The sequence below is a fragment of the Chenopodium album genome, chromosome 14, assembly GCF_948465745.1.
Source record: "Chenopodium album chromosome 14, dcCheAlbu1.1, whole genome shotgun sequence".
NCBI lineage: Eukaryota > Viridiplantae > Streptophyta > Magnoliopsida > Caryophyllales > Amaranthaceae > Chenopodium > Chenopodium album.
This window is the reverse complement of record NC_137847.1, coordinates 4,503,043-4,521,590: the sequence shown is the minus strand read 5'-3', so window position 1 is coordinate 4,521,590 and position 18,548 is coordinate 4,503,043. Positions and strand designations below refer to the sequence as shown.

Sequence of the window (18,548 nt, the reverse complement as noted above, 5' to 3'; positions counted from 1 at the left end):
ATGGACAATTGCAAAAATAAATAAACATCTTTTACTTTTCAACATCGACGTTTATATACAATTGTAGTAATGATGATATGAAATGTCTATCTCTAGTAGTGTAATTAACAATATCTACAAAGTATGATTTTGTGCAATTGTACGTAAAACACTTTGAGATTGTCTCAGAATTGAATTAGACACGACCTACAAACTTACTAAAAATGTAACTCCTTAAGAAGGTAATATATATTGTTGACACATATAATTCTAAATCACATGCATGCTACAACGTTTTAGCAAGAAAATTTCCTGAATTTTCGGTGTCGTAGACAATATTGTTGACTTCTTAACATCCTTCTCCCCACACCATAACTTCATTAACTCCATGTTAAAGATTTGTGTACCAAAGGTCAAGTGATGGTGACACCACAACGGCAGGCAAATGATATATACTTCGTAAACAATAGTAATGCATGCATATAATTATGTATACAAACTATAGTAAATGACAAAAAAAAATTGAATATACATACATATAGAAAAATATTAAAATTGTTATGAAATATATAGAAATTAGAGGATTAAGAGAAGAAGGTAATAAGAGAAGTATTACTACTTTTATGTATTACTCTTGGTAATATTTTTTTGCATCATACAAGTGAAATTACATGGCTATTTATAGTAGTAAGAACCACTATTACATTGTGGGCTATAACCTTAGAGGGTGGCAATTAGGGTTGGCTACTACATTAAATGCAATGAAGAATTGGAGTGTGGACATTCACACCTTGACTAATTTAATTAACTCTTAACACTCCCCCTTGAATGTCCATACAGAATAGGGTATATGTTGCCTCGTTAAAACCTTGCTAGGTAAAACCCTTTAGGATAAAAGCCATAGCTAAGGGAAAAGAGTACAACAATACATTACTATATGCTTTAGTGTACTGCCTCATTAAAAACCTTGTCAGGAAAAACCCATTGGGATAAAAACCTGATCGAAGGGAAAAAGAGTGCAGTGCATATAATGCTCCCCCTGATTTTAACATAGTTTATGAAGACGACGCATCCCAATCTTGTGGACCAACCGCTCAACACTCTTCGAAGGTAGGGACTTTGTAAACAAGTCTGCAAGATTATCAGATGATTGGATCTGTTGGACATTTATCTTCCCTTCCTTCTGCAAATCGTGTGTAAAGAACAGTTTTGGGGATATATGTTTAGTCCTATCACCTTTAATATATCCTTCAGTTACTTGTGCGATACATGCAGTATTATCTTCATAAATGATGGTTGGACTTTCAGTTACTTCTTTCATCCCACATTCTTCTTGGATATTGCCGATCATTGACCTTAGCCATACACACTCACGTCCTGCTTCATAAAGGGCAATCAACTCAGCATGATTTGATGATGTCGCAGTTAAGGTTTGCTTTGTTGATTTCCAAGAAATTGCAGTTCCACCATAGGTGAACAGATATCCAGTTTGTGACTTGGCGTTTTGTGGGTCTGATAGATATCCAGCATCTGCATATCCGATGAGGGTGGCATCTTGCCTTGATTGATAAAACAAACCAAGATCTTTTGTTCCTCGTAGATATCGTAGTAAGTGTCTTACTCCTTTCCAGTGTCTCTTCGTTGGTGCGTTGCTAAACCTGGCTAACAAATTCACAGAAAAAGCTATGTCTGGTCTAGTATTGTTAGCTAGATACATTAGAGCCCCAATTGCACTTAGATATGGTACTTCAGGACCAAGGACATCCTCGTTTTCCTCTCGAGGTCTAAATGGATCATATTTCATAGTCAAAGACCGAACAATCATCGGGGTGTTTGTTGGGGTCGCTTTGTCCATGAAAAAACGTTTTAACACTCTTTCGGTGTAGTTAGACTGATGGACGAAAATACCATTATTTAAGTGCTCAATTTGCAATCCAAGGCAAAATTTAGTTTGTCCAAGGTCTTTCATCTCAAATTCTTTCATCAAGTATTTTGCAGTTCTTTCAAGTTCATTTGGGGTTCCAATGATATTCAAGTCATCAACATAAACTGCAACAATTGCAAACCCTGATTGTGATCTCTTAATGAAAACACAAGGACTGATTTGATTATTCTTGAACCCTTCTTTCATAAGGTATTCACTAAGACGATTATACCACATCCTCCCAGACTGTTTCAATCCATAAAGTGACCTTTTTAATTTTATGGAAAGTAAATGTCTAGGCTTGTGGTTTTCTGGTAATTTTAGTCCATCTGGGACTTTCATATAAATATCTGTATCGAGTGACCCATATAAATATGCGTTTACTACATCCATTAATCGCATCTTTAGTCCTTCTGAGACTGTCAAGCTTACCAAAAATCTTAACGTAGTTGCATCAACTACGGGAGAATATGTCTCCTCATAATCAATCCCAGGAATTTGAGAAAAACCTTGGGCTACAAGTCTTGCCTTGTATCTTACAATTTCATTTTTCTCATTTCGTTTTCTCACAAATACCCACTTGTATCCAACCGGCTTTACACCTTCTGGTGTAAGGGTTATTTTTCCAAACACTTCTCGTTTTTCGAGTGACTTTAACTCTGTCTGCATTGCCTCTTTCCATTTTGGCCAATCATGCCTGCAACGACATTCTTCCACTGTTCTTGGTTCACTATCATTTTCGTCAGATGCCATTTCAATTGCAATGGAATATGCAAATATTTCATTTACGATAACATCATTTCTATTCCAATAATTCCTGGTAGAAACAAAATTTATTGAAGTTTCATTGTTATCGATGTTATGGTCATCTTGTTCATCCCCTTTCGGATTATCATCTTTTTCTCTATTCTTATCTGTACTTTGTCTTTCTTGACCTTCTGTAAGGGGAATATTGTCGATCTCATCAGGTCTTTTTAATTTTCTTGGTTTAGAGTCTTTTGAACCAAGTGGTCTTCCACGCTTTCGGCGTGCTAGAGATTCATTTTCAATGATCTTATCACCAGAAGGAATTTCAATTCGTGCAGGGGCATTTTCAGCTGGTATATGTGATTTTGTCACTTTCTTTGCATCTATAAATGCATCAGGCAGCTGATTTGCAATGCTTTGTAAATGAACAATTTTCTGAACTTCTTGTTCACACATATTTGTTCGTGGATCAAACATTGACAATTGTGTTGCATTCCAAATGATTTCTATTTCTTTCTTTCGTGGGTCCACTTTCTCTCCCCCTAAGGCTGGGAATACTGTCTCATTGAAATGACAGTCGGCAAATCTGGCCGTAAATAAATCACCGGTCATTGGTTCAAGATATTTAATTATGGAGGGTGATTCAAACCCAACATAAATTCCCAGCCTTCTTTGTGGACCCATCTTTGTTCGTTGGGGTGGAGCAATAGGAACATACACCGCACAACCAAAAATTTTTAGATGTGAGATATTAGGTTCTCGACCAAAAACTAATTGTAGTGGTGAGAACTTATGATAAGCAGTTGGTCTCAACCTAATTAGAGTTGCCGCATGTATTATGGCATGACCCCAAGCAGATGAAGGCAATTTTGATCTCATCAATAATGGCCTTGCAATCAATTGTAGTCTCTTAATTAATGACTCAGCAAGTCCATTTTGTGTATGAACATGAGCTACAGGATGTTCTACAACAATTCCAATCGACATACAATAATCATTAAATGTTTGGGATGTAAATTCCCCTGCATTGTCAAGCCTTATTCTTTTTATTGTATGGTCTGGAAATTGTGCTCTTAGTTTAATAATTTGAGCAAGGAGTTTTGCAAAAGCAACATTTCTACTGGATAAGAGACTTACATGTGACCATCGAGTTGAGGCATCAATTAATACCATAAAATATCGGAATGGTCCACATGCAGGATTAATTGGTCCACAAATGTCTCCTTGAATCCTCTCTAAAAATGTTGGAGATTCAGTAGCAATTTTGTTCATAGATGGTCTTATTATTAATTTGCCAAGTGAACATGCAGAGCATGTTAATTCATCTGATCGAGGGATTTTAACATTCCTAATTGAATGTCCTACTGAATTTGCTATAATCTTGTGCATCATTCCTGTACCAGGATGACCCAAACGATCATGCCATAAATTTAGCAGATTCTTATTATCTAACTTCTGGTTAGATATCAAATTTATTTCAACTGGTCGTATATCTATATGATATAACCCTGAAGAATATGCTGGCAATTTCTCATACACATGTTTCTTGCCATGTTTTTCTGCCGTGAGGCATAAATATTCTTTTTGATCCACTATCATTGTTTCTAAATGAAAACCATTTTGACGCACATCTTTAAAACTTATAAGATTTCTTCGAGATTTACTCGAATATAAAGCGTCAATAATGATTAATTTTGTTCCATTTGGGAGTATTATGCAAGCTTTTCCAGAACCTTCTATTAGCTTGGCTGACCCAGAAATGGTATTAACATTTGCTTGAAATAATTTTAACTTTAAAAAATATTTTCTATCCTTCAGAATAGTGTGTGTTGTTCCACTGTCCAAAAGGCATTGAAATTTGGAACCAACTTCGGGCAGATCCATATCTTCATAAAATAATAAGTATAAGATTAGTTTAAGATAATTAAACTGGACGTACTTTATTAATAATGAATAATTAAGAGTACATAACTTGAACATGAAAAAAAAACATACAAGAAAAGTACATAATGAAAACATAATACATATCATAGTAATTGATGAATTATCTAAACATGATTATTCTCTCCAAAGATAAATTCACCACTAGCTTCACCATTGTCTATGTGGAAATCAGACACATCAAGGCTAATTCCAGGGACATTTTCTTCATTAACATAATTTGTTTCGGCATGTTTTTCTTTCCCTTTAATGGAAGCCTGGTATAGTTCTACCAGATGTTTGGCCGTACGACAAGTACGTCCCCAATGTCCAGTCATGCCACATCTATAACATGTGTCTTTTCCTTTTGTGGTGGCTTGATTTTTGTTTCCTTGTTGATGCCCCCTTTGAGTGTTGTTTCTAGGGGGAAATTGGCCTCTACCACGGCCATAACCACGTCCACGGCCACGTCCGCGGAAATTTCCACGACCTCTGCCACGGTTATTATATTTTCCACGTCCACCTCTATGAGCAACATTTGTCTCGGGTGGATTTGAGCTTTCTACAGCATTTGTTTCATTGAATGCTTGAGACCCAGTTGGTCTTAGGTTGTGATTCTTCAACAGAAGATCATTATTCTTTTCAGCAACCAATAATGTAGAAATAAGCTCAGAATATTTTGCAAAGCCTCTTTCACGGTATTGCTGTTGCAATACAATGTTGTTAGCATGGAATGTAGAGAGTGTTTTCTCTATCATTTGTACTTCAGTGACTGGTTGATCACAATATCTCAATATTGATACGATTTTATATAATGATGAATTATAATCACTGACAGATTTAAAGTCATGAAATCTCAGGTTTGTCCACTCAAATTGTGCTGAAGGAAGGAGTACCCTTTTATGGTGGTCATATCTTCCTTTCAAGCTATCCCATAGTTCTCTGGGATTTTCCACCATTAAATACTCAGTTTTCAAACTGTTATGTAAATGATGCCTTAAGAGAACTATAGCTTTTGCTTTCTCTTGATCAGTTGGAACTTTAACTTGAGCAGGGGCATCTTTTTCGTTTCCTGGGATGGTAATTTCTTTGATTGTATGTTCCAATCCCTGAGCCTTCAAATTCATTTGGGCATCAACTGTCCATTCAAGATAATTATGTCCAGACAAGTCTAATACGTCAAATTGTCTTTTCATCAAGTCTCCCATTTTAACTACAATCAAATAGGTAATTATTATTAAGCCAATTAAGCAAGTGATAATTAAAGTAATCAAATTGTAATCATAATAATAATCCATTTAAAACATATTTGCTTCTCCCCCTTGGGTTATTATTATGATTTACATAAAGTTAAGCTAAAATTAAACATGATAATTACGTTAGTTAAACAATGACAACAACAATAATAACAATAACAATGATAATAATAACAATAACAATAAATACTACTACTATCACTACATCACCGACAACGACAACAACAATAATAATAATAATAATAATAATAATAATAATATTAATGACATACATTAATGATAAGACAAAAGAAATATTTATTATAACAAAATGCACTTATAATCTACCTAGAAGACAAAAAAAACTTGAAGTACTACGGAGATTACATGCATGAATTCTCTTTGTCGAAAAACCGAGCGCTACTTATGTAAAATGATGAAAATCATCATTGCCATTAATAAAACTACTAGGGCCATAATTAAAACTAAATATAGTTTTAATTTCCTTAAATCTTCTTCGAAAGTAAAGGGGTGTGGTGGTTGTCGGTTGTCGACGGGGAACATGGTGTATGACCGGTGTAAATGGAGGAAGAAGAAGAGGAGATAATTTGGGTAAAGTTTAAGGAGGGGATAAGGTTTGTATGGTGAAATAAGGGGGTGTAATCCGCCTTTTATAGGGGGGTAAATTATCCGTTTCAGCTTTACACTACTGTAAAAATATCATACAATGTTCTAGTAGACTGGTAAAATAATCGTAATCAAACTATTAATATTTACAAACGTAAATAAGTATCACACTGGGATGCAAGCCGTAGTGGTCCGAGAACCCTAATCTATTCATGAGGTCAAGGGTTCGAAAACTGAAAGAAACATAAAAGTGTGTAATCTAAAAAATTAAATAAATATAAAGGCTGCATCATTTTTTTCATTTTAGTAATTATGCACAAGTAAGTAAGTATAAACATGATTTGTGTGACCATGAAATTTACTCTATTAACATGCATACAACAAATATTTCCACATGCAAAAGTAATTATATATTACTTTCTATAACCATGCATGAGAGTTACCAAACTAAGTATCATAAATAAGGTATGTATTGATATCCTCATTTTTAATCAACATGGCTAATAATGTGGAGTAATTTTGTGGAGAAATATATTGTGAGTTTCTGGTATAGAGGATCCCATATGGGCAACTATAGAGCATACTCCTCAAAATATATTTTGTGAAGGAAATTGAATCTTTGTAAAAATTGGATAATCGGTATAAGTATACCTGATTGAAGATGGTGCTGATAACGTGTTATGAAATATATAGAAATTAGAGGATTAAGAGAAGAAGGTAATAAGAGAAGTATTACTACTTTTATGTATTACTCTTGGTAATATTTTTGTGCATCATACAAGTGAAATTACATGGCTATTTATAGTAGTAAGAACCACTATTACATTGTGGGCTATAACCTTAGAGGGTGGCAATTAGGGTTGGCTACTACATTAAATGCAATGAAGAATTGGAGTGTGGACATTCACACCTTGACTAATTTAATTAACTCTTAACAAAAATGTTTTTGTGTTATGGATAATTGTAGTATAGCTAGCAATTAGCCAGGTTGGTTGTGTGCGAGTTTGCTTGCTGTTTACGGAGTACTATTATTATTAGATTTGGTCATTTGGGCATTCTACATTTGTGTGCTGCCTGCTTACTGTTTTTTTTTTTACAACATATGATAACCGGGCCTAGGCCACACCTTTCACAAGTGTTCACTTTATACGACCAAAGTGGTTCCATTTCAAAACTATATGGCAATGAGAGGAGTAGCCCCTTATATTAGCCTTATAAAGTGGGCACAATATTCTACTTTTTCTTCAATTTGGGATAAATATTCCAATATATACTCTCACTTACACACTTAACTAATATAGGACAACACTTCCACTCACATGTGGCTTTTCTCATGGGCTCAATAACATATGCCTCAAATGGATAGCATGGAGTACTTAATATCATAACGATTTAATTCGCAAAATAAATCGTTATTTTATAGATAGAGTGAGTATATATGTAAAAAAAAAACAATAAATTGGTACGTTATTATTTTATAGATAGAGCGAGTATATATGTAAAAAAAAAAACAATAAATTGGTACGTTATTATTTTATAGATAGAGCGAGTATATACGTAAAAAAAAAACAATAAATTGGTACGTTATTATTTTAATTAATGGAGTTGTCTACAAGAATGTAGGCATGGTAAAATTGACTTGATTGAGCGTGTGTATGAGTATCTACAAATGAGCTCAAATGACCTAGCTAGCTAATCCAAGCATGTACCAAAGTTGCATGTACCACCCAAACTAGTTGCATTGTCTCAATTCTTATATATTGTTGATAAAAAGTTTTTATTGAAAAATAACTGATTTTGTTTCACACAAAACCGATATTAATATTTTAAATTTTATTTCTTTAGGTTAGAACAAACCAAGTAACCCATGTATTCAAGACATTATTTTCAATCATTCGATCAACTTTTATGGATTTTGTACGTACTTCAATTCAGTGAAAGACTTGTTATATATGCTCATGTTCCACCTCCCAAAATTAATTAATTAGCCTTATATTCGTATCAATTGTATGGAGTAGATTTAATTTGATCCTCAAATACTACATCTATTTTATTTTAATTATTTTTGTAAATAATAGCACCCTCGTGCATTCACTGGAAAAAAAAAAAAAAAAAAAAAAAAGGTCAGAGAAATTTGTGTGCACAGAAGTAAAAGGACAACCGGACAAAAGTTTATTTTGTTTTTCCATTCAAGAACAGCAACCATGGTGATGGAACTTGGAAGAGTCCCTTTTTCAGTTAATTATGCCCAATTTCTTTTGTCTCCATTATTGCTCTTGCTATAGAGTAATATCCAAACAGCTACAAATTAAACTACACATATTTTGGCCACGGCCACGGGAGGTGTGTCTATTGTCTATATCCAAAATCTCGCATTAAACTTACTATACCTATATAGTTGCACGACTTTCACTATGTATCACGTATTAATTTTGACCCCTTGTTTACTAGTACACATATATATATATGTAAATAATGATGAAATTAAATGAAAACTTGTTGGATTATTTTAAATGTTATATTTTAAATAGTAACAATGTGTGTGTTCAGTGTTTTATACAAGAAGCTTATTGCAAAATGTATGTTGTAAATAGTAATAAAAAAAAAAAAAGGATTTAACCACGGATTCAAATTAGAACATGTCGTTCAACATCATTTATATATACTCCGTAGTATTTGCATGTGTTTCTGGTCCGGTGTTATATATTATGTTGTAGAATCTATACCTCGCTTAGCTTATTGAATCATGACACGTGTGAGCAATGTTAGTGATATCAAATTCAACTAACTTGCTATATCCCCACATAAGAGGAAATTCATAAATGAGCTATCGTAAATGGGAGAAGAATAGAGGAAACAATAACTAGCATGTATAGTAAAGTTTAGTAGACTATTACGCCTATAGTCATTTGTTATTTTGATAAAATTAAACCACGCACATCTAAACTCGTATTCTTTATATGGTAATAAATTGGTATAACTCTTCTCCAACACATTGACAAGTAATGTGTTGTAGGCTCATTTCCGATTCAACACTTTTTTCCTCCAATGGTAAAAGATTCATTCCTACATGGCTACATATATGAAATTTGGCATAAGGGCCTATTCTATTCGGCTTAATTTCAGTTCAGTTCAGCTCCAATCAATTTAGTTTAGTTTAGTTCAGTTTTTAATTTTCTTCTCTTATAAAATATTCATTCCAACTCTATTCAATTCAGTTCAACTCTAATCAGTTCAGTTCAGTTCACTTCAGCTCAATTCAGTAAATTAGAACAAGCCCTAAGATTTGAAGGGAAGGTAATCAAATTTCACCTAACATTTTTGAAGTTGAAGGACAATAATATTTATGGTATAAGAGAGTACAAGACGAAAATTATAGTGATCATGCATTTAGTTCAAGGACCACAATCAAAATTTCAAGCCGAAAATGGAAACTAAAATAAAAATGGTCCAGCTTTAATTCCTATAAAATGGAAAATTCTAAGTAAATGACTGCTTAACTTGCTTCTTTTTTTTGCATACATGGACCATTTAGCAACCTATCTGGCTCTTGTGCTATATTAAAGGATCTAATATTAATGCAAATCTGCAAATATGCTTGAATGCTACACCAGTTATTTGTATTAATGCATAATTAAGAGTATCCCTTCTAAATCACTAAAATGAGGCATAAAAACAAACCTATTGAAGATTCATAATAATATTGATGAGTTGGCCGGCCTTTTTTTTTTTTTTACATGTGTGTGTATTTTTAGACCAAAAATTGGTCTGTAGTTTGAAATATCGAAGTTATTCTATTACAAAATTATAAGGTAAACAAAAATGATGAATGAATTACACGATATAATTGCATTTAATAACATTGTTCAACTAACTATTTGATGTCTTACACTTGTTCTAAACCTAAGGCCGTGGTTCAAATCTTGTACAAGCCATATGTTTAAACACGTGAATGTAAGACTCGATTGATTGAGGAAGGTGTCACGTACTCCGTAGTACATATAGTTCTTTAGAAACGCCTTTTAATATATAGTATTTCGTATAAATTACTATTTTATTTGGTGAAAATTAAGATCAATTACTATATACAAGTATTAAATTGACATTGCGTATAGTGTTTTGCATAATTATTGTGAACTTGTGAGTACAATATTTCTTACCATAGCTAATTTATTCAAGAATTATTAGATGAATATTTTTTAAATTCTTGTTGGAACCTCTACATACATATATGTTTGTCCATGAGACCAAAATAATTTAAATTGACAATAGAAAATATCTAGATAGTGAAACACAGCGAAATAATAACCTTAAATTATCCCGAGTTAATCAACACTTTATCTATTTTACGAGTAATCCTCAAGGTTAACCAAACATTTCGCATAATACTATTTCCCCATACATGTATATGTATCCAAGTAGATAGTGATGAGTGAATAATAATGAATAGATGAGTTGGGTAGATGGGTAATTTGCAGAAGCACTACTTCGATAAGTTGACACACTTTATATTGTATAGACTCTTTCAAAATCCAGAAACATGTCTGAATTTCCGAGACATTCCAAAATAAAAAGACATTGTCACTGAAACTCTGATTTTTATTTATAAATATTGGCTCATCATTAATTACCACTACTACTTCCCTTGCAAAAAGGTTGTTGTGCTTCTTCTTTCATTTACTGTTGCTTTCATTACCCCAACCTTCATGCTGTTGCTACCAAAAAATATCCCCCATATACTGACAAATACTTGCACCAATTTTATAATTTCGGGAAAGAAAAATATTTTATCCTACTTTTAATTTATAGTTTTGATGATAATTTTTTTTTATTTTTTATTTTAAATCAGCAAGGATAAGAACTTTACTTAACCCGTACCTCTCGCAGGTTAATGCAATTCAACTTTACAGTCTTCATATTGTTTCTATGAGATTATCATGATACAAACATATTTAATAGATTGATGGAGTGTACTATCCCAGCTAGCATTTTGAAACTTGATGTATAGGATGAAGCACAATAGTTTCATGCATGCACTGGAATTAATTAATGATCATGAGTTTATAAACATATATATAGGTCAAAGTAAAATCTCCCCATTAATCAATATTACACATGTGTGCTTTGAAAAAAAAAATGACGGTAACTATAGCTCTATATATTATCTATTTTCAGGTTTGTAACCAGAACAGGCTGTCATATCGTCTTATATAAGATTTTTTTTTTTTTTAATTATATATTATATGCTTATAATTATAAACATGCAAAAAAAAAAAAGTACGTACACGACAAGTTATATTACGTATATGTTGTATTTATCTTTATATGGAAGATCGAAAAAACAATAAAGAATATATATATATATATATATATATATATATATATATATATATATATATATATATATATATATATATATATATATATATATATATATATATATATATATATATATATATATATATATATATATATATATATATATATATATATATATATATATATATATATGTTATACTCTTAAATGTCTTAATCTTAATGCATATTATAAGAATCTTAAATTATGAGTTTAATTCTTGATAATAAAACATATGTTTTAACTAATTGACGCATGTCATTTCTATAAATTTGATAATGCTCTTCTTGACATTTGCCTTTTCTTATAATCATACACTAATTTATATAAACTTGATAATGCTTTTCTTGACACTAATTTGATAATGAGTAGTTACTAATTATTATTTATTGTACAAATTTTTGATGGAAAATAAGATGGGATTACGGAGGTTAAGATGGGAGATATATATATGTATACTCTTCCACTTAAGATAGGTGATGAGTAATGCACAAATTAAATGTACCTATTTAAAATAAAGAACGTAGGTATAGTATAATCAAATCAAACAAATAAAGTAAATAAATAAACATACGCTAAAAATGTATATGTAATTAGGTAATATTGCAAATTATGTTTAATATCTTAATTACAATCCTTACTAAAATTAATGGAGAGATAGTAAAAAAGGGGGGGAAAAAAAGAGGAAATTTAAAAACAAAAATTGTCTTCTTTCCTCTTTACACTTAACTCTAAAAGCCAATCTCTCCCAACTATTATGTAATGCAAGTAAAAATAAAAATTAAAAAATAAATATCTAATCTTTACTTAACCGATCTAAAAAAAAAAAAAGAAAATTAAAATTTCTACTGAGTATATGAAAAAAGTCCAATTTTATTATTATAATTTTTTTTTTATTTTTTTATATAGGTTTATTCATCACCGATTAAATAGCCCTTTATGATTACGTCACCGAGATAGAAATCAACGGGTCAAATTCACCTGCAGTTGGATCATTTTCCGCCATCCGATGAGCTTCATCATGAATCATGACCAAAGATGAATCAACGGTTGACGTTAATTCTAAAGAAGGGGCAGCCCCACCAGTTTGAGTCAGCAAGTGGGCCCGTTGTGCTTGATAATCCCAATCAGTGGTCCCAACAACATACAATAACAGCCCAGCACAGCATATCTGGGCCGACAAAAGCCCAATCCAGAGCCCACAAAAGCCAACTCTAAGATAGAAAGCCAACCCAACCGCTATTGGTGTCCCCACCATATAGAAGGCCCCTAAGTTCACATTTGCAGCTGTTGTTGGCCGGGCACTCCCCCTTACCACCCCACATGCTATCGTTTGTGGGCAGTTTCCGAGCTCGCAAAGCCCCAATATTGGCAACGCCGCTGCGGTTAGGGCTAGGATCTCGGCGTCTCCGGTAAACATCCTAGCCCATGCATTCCTTGCCCCATAAGCAAACATCATAGCTGTAAGGCCCATTATTGCGGCCCAAGAGATTCCGATAAAGCCCGATATCTTGGCCTGTATGGGCCGGCCCGCTCCGAGCTCGTTCCCGACACGGGTGGATACCGCGTTGCTGAGCGAGGCCGGGAAGTTATAGATCAACCCGGTGGTCTGGATCAGCACCCCCATCGAGGCCACTGATGCCTTGGGGTTCGGGAGCAGGCCACAGAGCACGATCATGATCTCGTACCACCACCACTCCAAACAGACGGAGGCGCAGCTGGGGCCCGCGAGGCGCACCAGGGGCCACCAGTCCCTTAAACACTCGCGGCTGGGCGGGTTCCACGTAGGAGCGTGAAGCCCGCCGAGCCAAACCTGCATCACTAGGGCCCCTAGTGATACGAGGTTGGACACGGAGTTGCTAACAGCAACTCCGGCAATCCCGAGGTCCAGGTGAACAACAAGAAAAAACATGATGGGAAAGTGAAGGATGGCCCCGACTAGGGATGCATAGGTGACAGGGTGAGTAATACCTTGCGCACGAAGGTAAATCTTGATTGGATGGTGAAAGGAATAAGTAAAAAGGTCAGGGAGACAAAATGTGATATAAATATGAGCCAATTTACCAATATTTGGGTCTTGGTGAAGGTACCCCAAAATGCTTGACATATTCAACCAAAATATCGAAATTGGCAAAGTGCAAACCAGCAAGAAAATGACGCACCGTTGAAGCGTAAGCGAAAGGAGCTTCGGCCTACAAGCACCAAATGCTTGGGAACACAAAGGCTCCATCCCCAAAGCCAAACCCGAAAACACCGAATAACCGGTGATATTCGCAAACGCAATGGCTAGAGAACCGGCCGCTAACTCGGCATCCCCGATTCGACCTAAGAAAACCATTGACAGCATAGACCTGGAGTAAAGGATGAGGTTGGTTAGGAGTATGGGAAATGCCAAGTAAAAGAGTGAACTACTCTCTTTTAAAACGTCGGATACGGTAGGAAACAACAATGATGGGTCGTTGTGATCAGAACTAACAACATTTCCGACCTCAACAACACCAATGCTGCTCAACCTTTCATCGTCGTCGTCGTTTTTATTGGTTAACGATAAGAGATCCAAGTATATGTTGGAGTGTTGAGGAGGATGATTATGTTGTGGTGTTTTTGAAATAGTAAGAATTTGATTATTTTCAGGCGGATTACACATTGTTTATTTTTTGATTTGCTCGAATGTTTTATGTATTTTTTTTTTTTTTTTATGGAATGAAAAATTAAGAATGAAGAGAGAAAAAAAAAAAGAGAGAGAGATACTGCCTTAGACAGCACTCTGAAGGAGAATTTGTGTTTGTCAAAACTAAGATTTCAAGTTGTGAGGGTGACACCATGATGTTGATTGAGTATTAATAGAGCGAAAAAAGAAAGTTGGGTAGATTTTTTTTATTGTATTAATTACTTCTTTAATTATTTTTTTAAATTCCTCTTTTTAATGGATTTTTTTTATTTTTTTTTATTATTTTTTTTTTGGAAGAGGAAGGTAAGTGTTACTTTATATTATTATGATGAAGAAATGGGGGTGGAACTTTTTAATATATTGTGTGAGGTTAAAAAGATTAAGTATTTTGATTAAGTAAATAAAATAATGTTTATTAGATAAATGGGAGATCAGTTAGTCCAATTTCCTAGAGACTCAGAGTGTGCTCTCTGTTCTGCCTAGCTCTGTGGTTTCTGCATTTCTTCAGTTACCCATAAATAATTTTTTCACCAAAAACAAAATTATTGCGTATCAATCATTTACATTTACTACTAAATACTTGTAATATTTCTTATATATAAAAAAAATAAATTTACTTGTAATAAATAAATGTATAATTATGTATGACAATTGGGAAATGTATTTAAAACATACAATGATTCATTCTTAAATTAAATGTGAAAAGTAATAAATATTGAGTTTATTTATGTGGTACTCTATATTAAGCTTGATAGTAAAAAATTATAAAGCTTGTTAACGTCTAACTAATTATGGAATTCGTGTGTCCAAAAATAAAAATAAATAAATAAATAAATAAATTATGGAATTTCCTCATCACCTTTTATTATGTTTTGGTCATCTTTCTCTCACAAAAAATTCCTAATGTAAAGAATAAAGGACGCTTAATACAAATATTAATAAAGGAATGAAAAGGAAACAAATTAAATAAGGGTAAATATTGTTATTATAAGTTTTAGACATGTAACAAATAGTGGTAATCATTACTCATAGGTAATGGTAATTGTTATATATTCAAATATTCACATAACCAAACACTTGGTTACAATAACGCTTTAATTAAATTAAATCCATTTTCAACCAAAAAAACATCCTTATCGAACACGCTCATAAAAGTGATGGAGTAAGTAAGTAACTTTTTTGACATTGTGAACATAATCCATTGAGATTTCAATATATATAGTGTTTACAATGGTTTTACAAGAGTGTAAAGATATCTTAGGCATTGTGAGCATAATCCATTGAGATTTCAATAGTGTTTACAATGGTTTTACAAGAGTGTAAAGATATCTCACATTTATGGCGTATCTCATGTGATTCTAATATATAAAGAGATGATTAAAAACAGACGTGAAAAATCATATATAATAGTGGTATTATAAATCACTAGATTAAAAGATCGTTTAAATTGTGAATGATCAACTAAATTAGATGATTGTAATTTCGAGCGTGATATTCAAAATCTAGAATGAATCAAATCTCGTCTACATCATTTGTTTTTATAGTTTCAAAAAATTAAATAAAATAAAATTGACAATAAATAAAGGTAATGAGAAGAAAGTTTGTATACTCCCCTATTACTTTAATATTGCAACATGAATAAGATTTTAATTAGTGAGAAAAAGAAAGAGCAAGAAAGGCAAAACTTACTCATTTACTATTTTAAGTATAATTGTTTCTACAAATGAGTGTGTTGCAAATATTTGTAAAACTTTGTAAAGATATAAAAGTTGTAATATTAAAGGAACAAAGTTGTTCATTAAAAAAAAGTCAAATAATATACTTCCTTCGTTTTTGAAAGTTCGACTCACTTTGCATTTGTACGATCTCCAATGAACAACTTTGACCATTAATAACTTCGGCTATATATAAGTAAAAATTTTAAAAAGTTGATATTTGAAAAATTTATCATTAGGGGAATCGAATAAGATCAAACTGATTGTTAATTTATTTTGATTGTATAAATCATAAAATATGGTCAAAGTTACGAGTATTTTATTTTGACCACATAAATAGTAAGTGAGTCGAACTTTCATAAACGGAGGTAGTATATCCACATCAAATAATTTTCCAAACGTTCATGAACAACTCCAATATATAACATGCACTTCTTATACGAAGTATATACCTAACCTATAAACACAAAATCAAATGAACTGATATTATTATTGTTACTAAAATCTCAGCTCCTATTATTCAAAAAGAAAGTTTTGAGTAATGACAATCTATCATTAATTAAGTTATTCTTATCCTTCTTGTTTTTTTCTTTCAAATTTCATCTCTGATATTTTTTCACCATGCATAAGTCATAAAACTAGTTATAAATTATTTTTGATATGTTTTATACTATTGTAATTAAACACAAAGATCTCCGCAACTTGTATTATTGTACCAAAAATATATAATTGTATGTACATGTACATGAGAAATATCTGAATTATATTGTTTTCTTAACATTATGTTACGGTTTACTTTCTCATTTATGACTTATAACCATTTTTACTACATTTCATTCGATTCACCATTTTTGGATATTAAATTTAGGAAACTAACAGATAATATTAGACGATTAATCAAGAAAATGTGTCCAACTATACGTTTTAGCTAGCTGCATTAAACAAGTATACCGCACTTTCAACTACTATATGAAGTGTTGCGTATATATTATGTGTACTTATAACTATACTCTCGTACTTGTAACAGTTTAAAAATTGATCGAAAAAATAATTTAATGCTACATTATTACAATTCAATATAATTAGGATTTAGGAATATTGTCCTTCACTAATGGTATAGAGACTTGAGAGTTTAAAACCATATATTTCATATGAAGTACGTACGTCTTTAAGCTTCTTCTAATCAATTAAAATAAAATCAATGTAACATCTCTATATAACCAATTAAAATAAAATTTAAAGCAATCGAATCTGATTAGGCTGTCAAATTAGTTGGTTATGTTGTTAGTAGTTAACCTTAATACAATCTATCAAGCTCACAAAATCTGTTGTTTATGATCTGTACTGCCTGTTCATGTGGTCCTAAACCAACATTATAGTAGTGCTAATTCTTTTTTTTTTTTTCCCCTCTATATTTTGAATTTTATAAATACCTTAAAAAAAAAAAAAAAAAAAAGATTGTACCATGTATTAGAAGTACAGTACTTGGAATATTATTGAATTAAGGTTTTTTTGCATGCCACACGTGATGCTTCTAATAGGCTTGCTCTTTCCTAGTTCCTAACTTCCTACCATACCATATTCATCTACTAGCCTCTTTTTCTTCTTTAATTTCATCTTAATTCGTATTTTTTATTCTTTAGTTTTAACTAACTTCGTATTTAATTTTTTAGAGTTCGTATGAGACGTCTATCTATTTTCTAATAGTGTTAAGAAAATCATAAATTATATTTCCGCCCTACTTCCACAAATTAAATTACGTACCACTATCAAAATAGGTACTTAATGTCTTTCATTTAATGAAATATGATAGCATATCTATAGTTATCTTTGCTGCTTATTTGGTGCTAAAAAAATAAGGCCTAATACTGAATATGATTCGATGATAATATGATGAAAGCCTAAAAGGGACCTAAGCAAACGTACACGTAGCACCATGGCCTTTGTCGATGCCCTCCAAGCTCCAACAGTCGTACATATATACAACATACGGACATAATCTTTGCATTGGTTTCTGAAATGAATGAATCATCCAATTCAGTGTAGGATGTCATGTTTTCCGTCGGAGCTTGAAAATTGAAATGGAGAGATTTTATTTGCAACGGAATTCAAAAAAACACTTGTCATAAAATTCGGCAATTTTTGTTTTATGCAACCTTGAGGGGGTCAAAAAGAACTAAGCTACTTTGTTCCCTAATCTACAACATTAATGCCATGCCCAAATACACATAATTTTAAAGTGTCATATCTTATGTTAGGTAGAATTTCAATGCCTTTGGTCGGATTTTCTTCCTTTTGTCATGAGATTGTAATCATGTTGGTAATTGAAAATCTATATTACAAGGATGCTTTGTTTTGTCGGTTGCATAAAGAG

General features: G+C 32.4%; 1 pseudogene; it reads right to left on the bottom strand.

Moving 5' to 3' along the window:
• Positions 1-12,731: 12,731 nt before the first annotated feature.
• On the bottom strand, positions 12,732-14,435 carry LOC145577632 (protein DETOXIFICATION 52 pseudogene; annotated as a pseudogene).
• Positions 14,436-18,548: the final 4,113 nt, after the last annotated feature.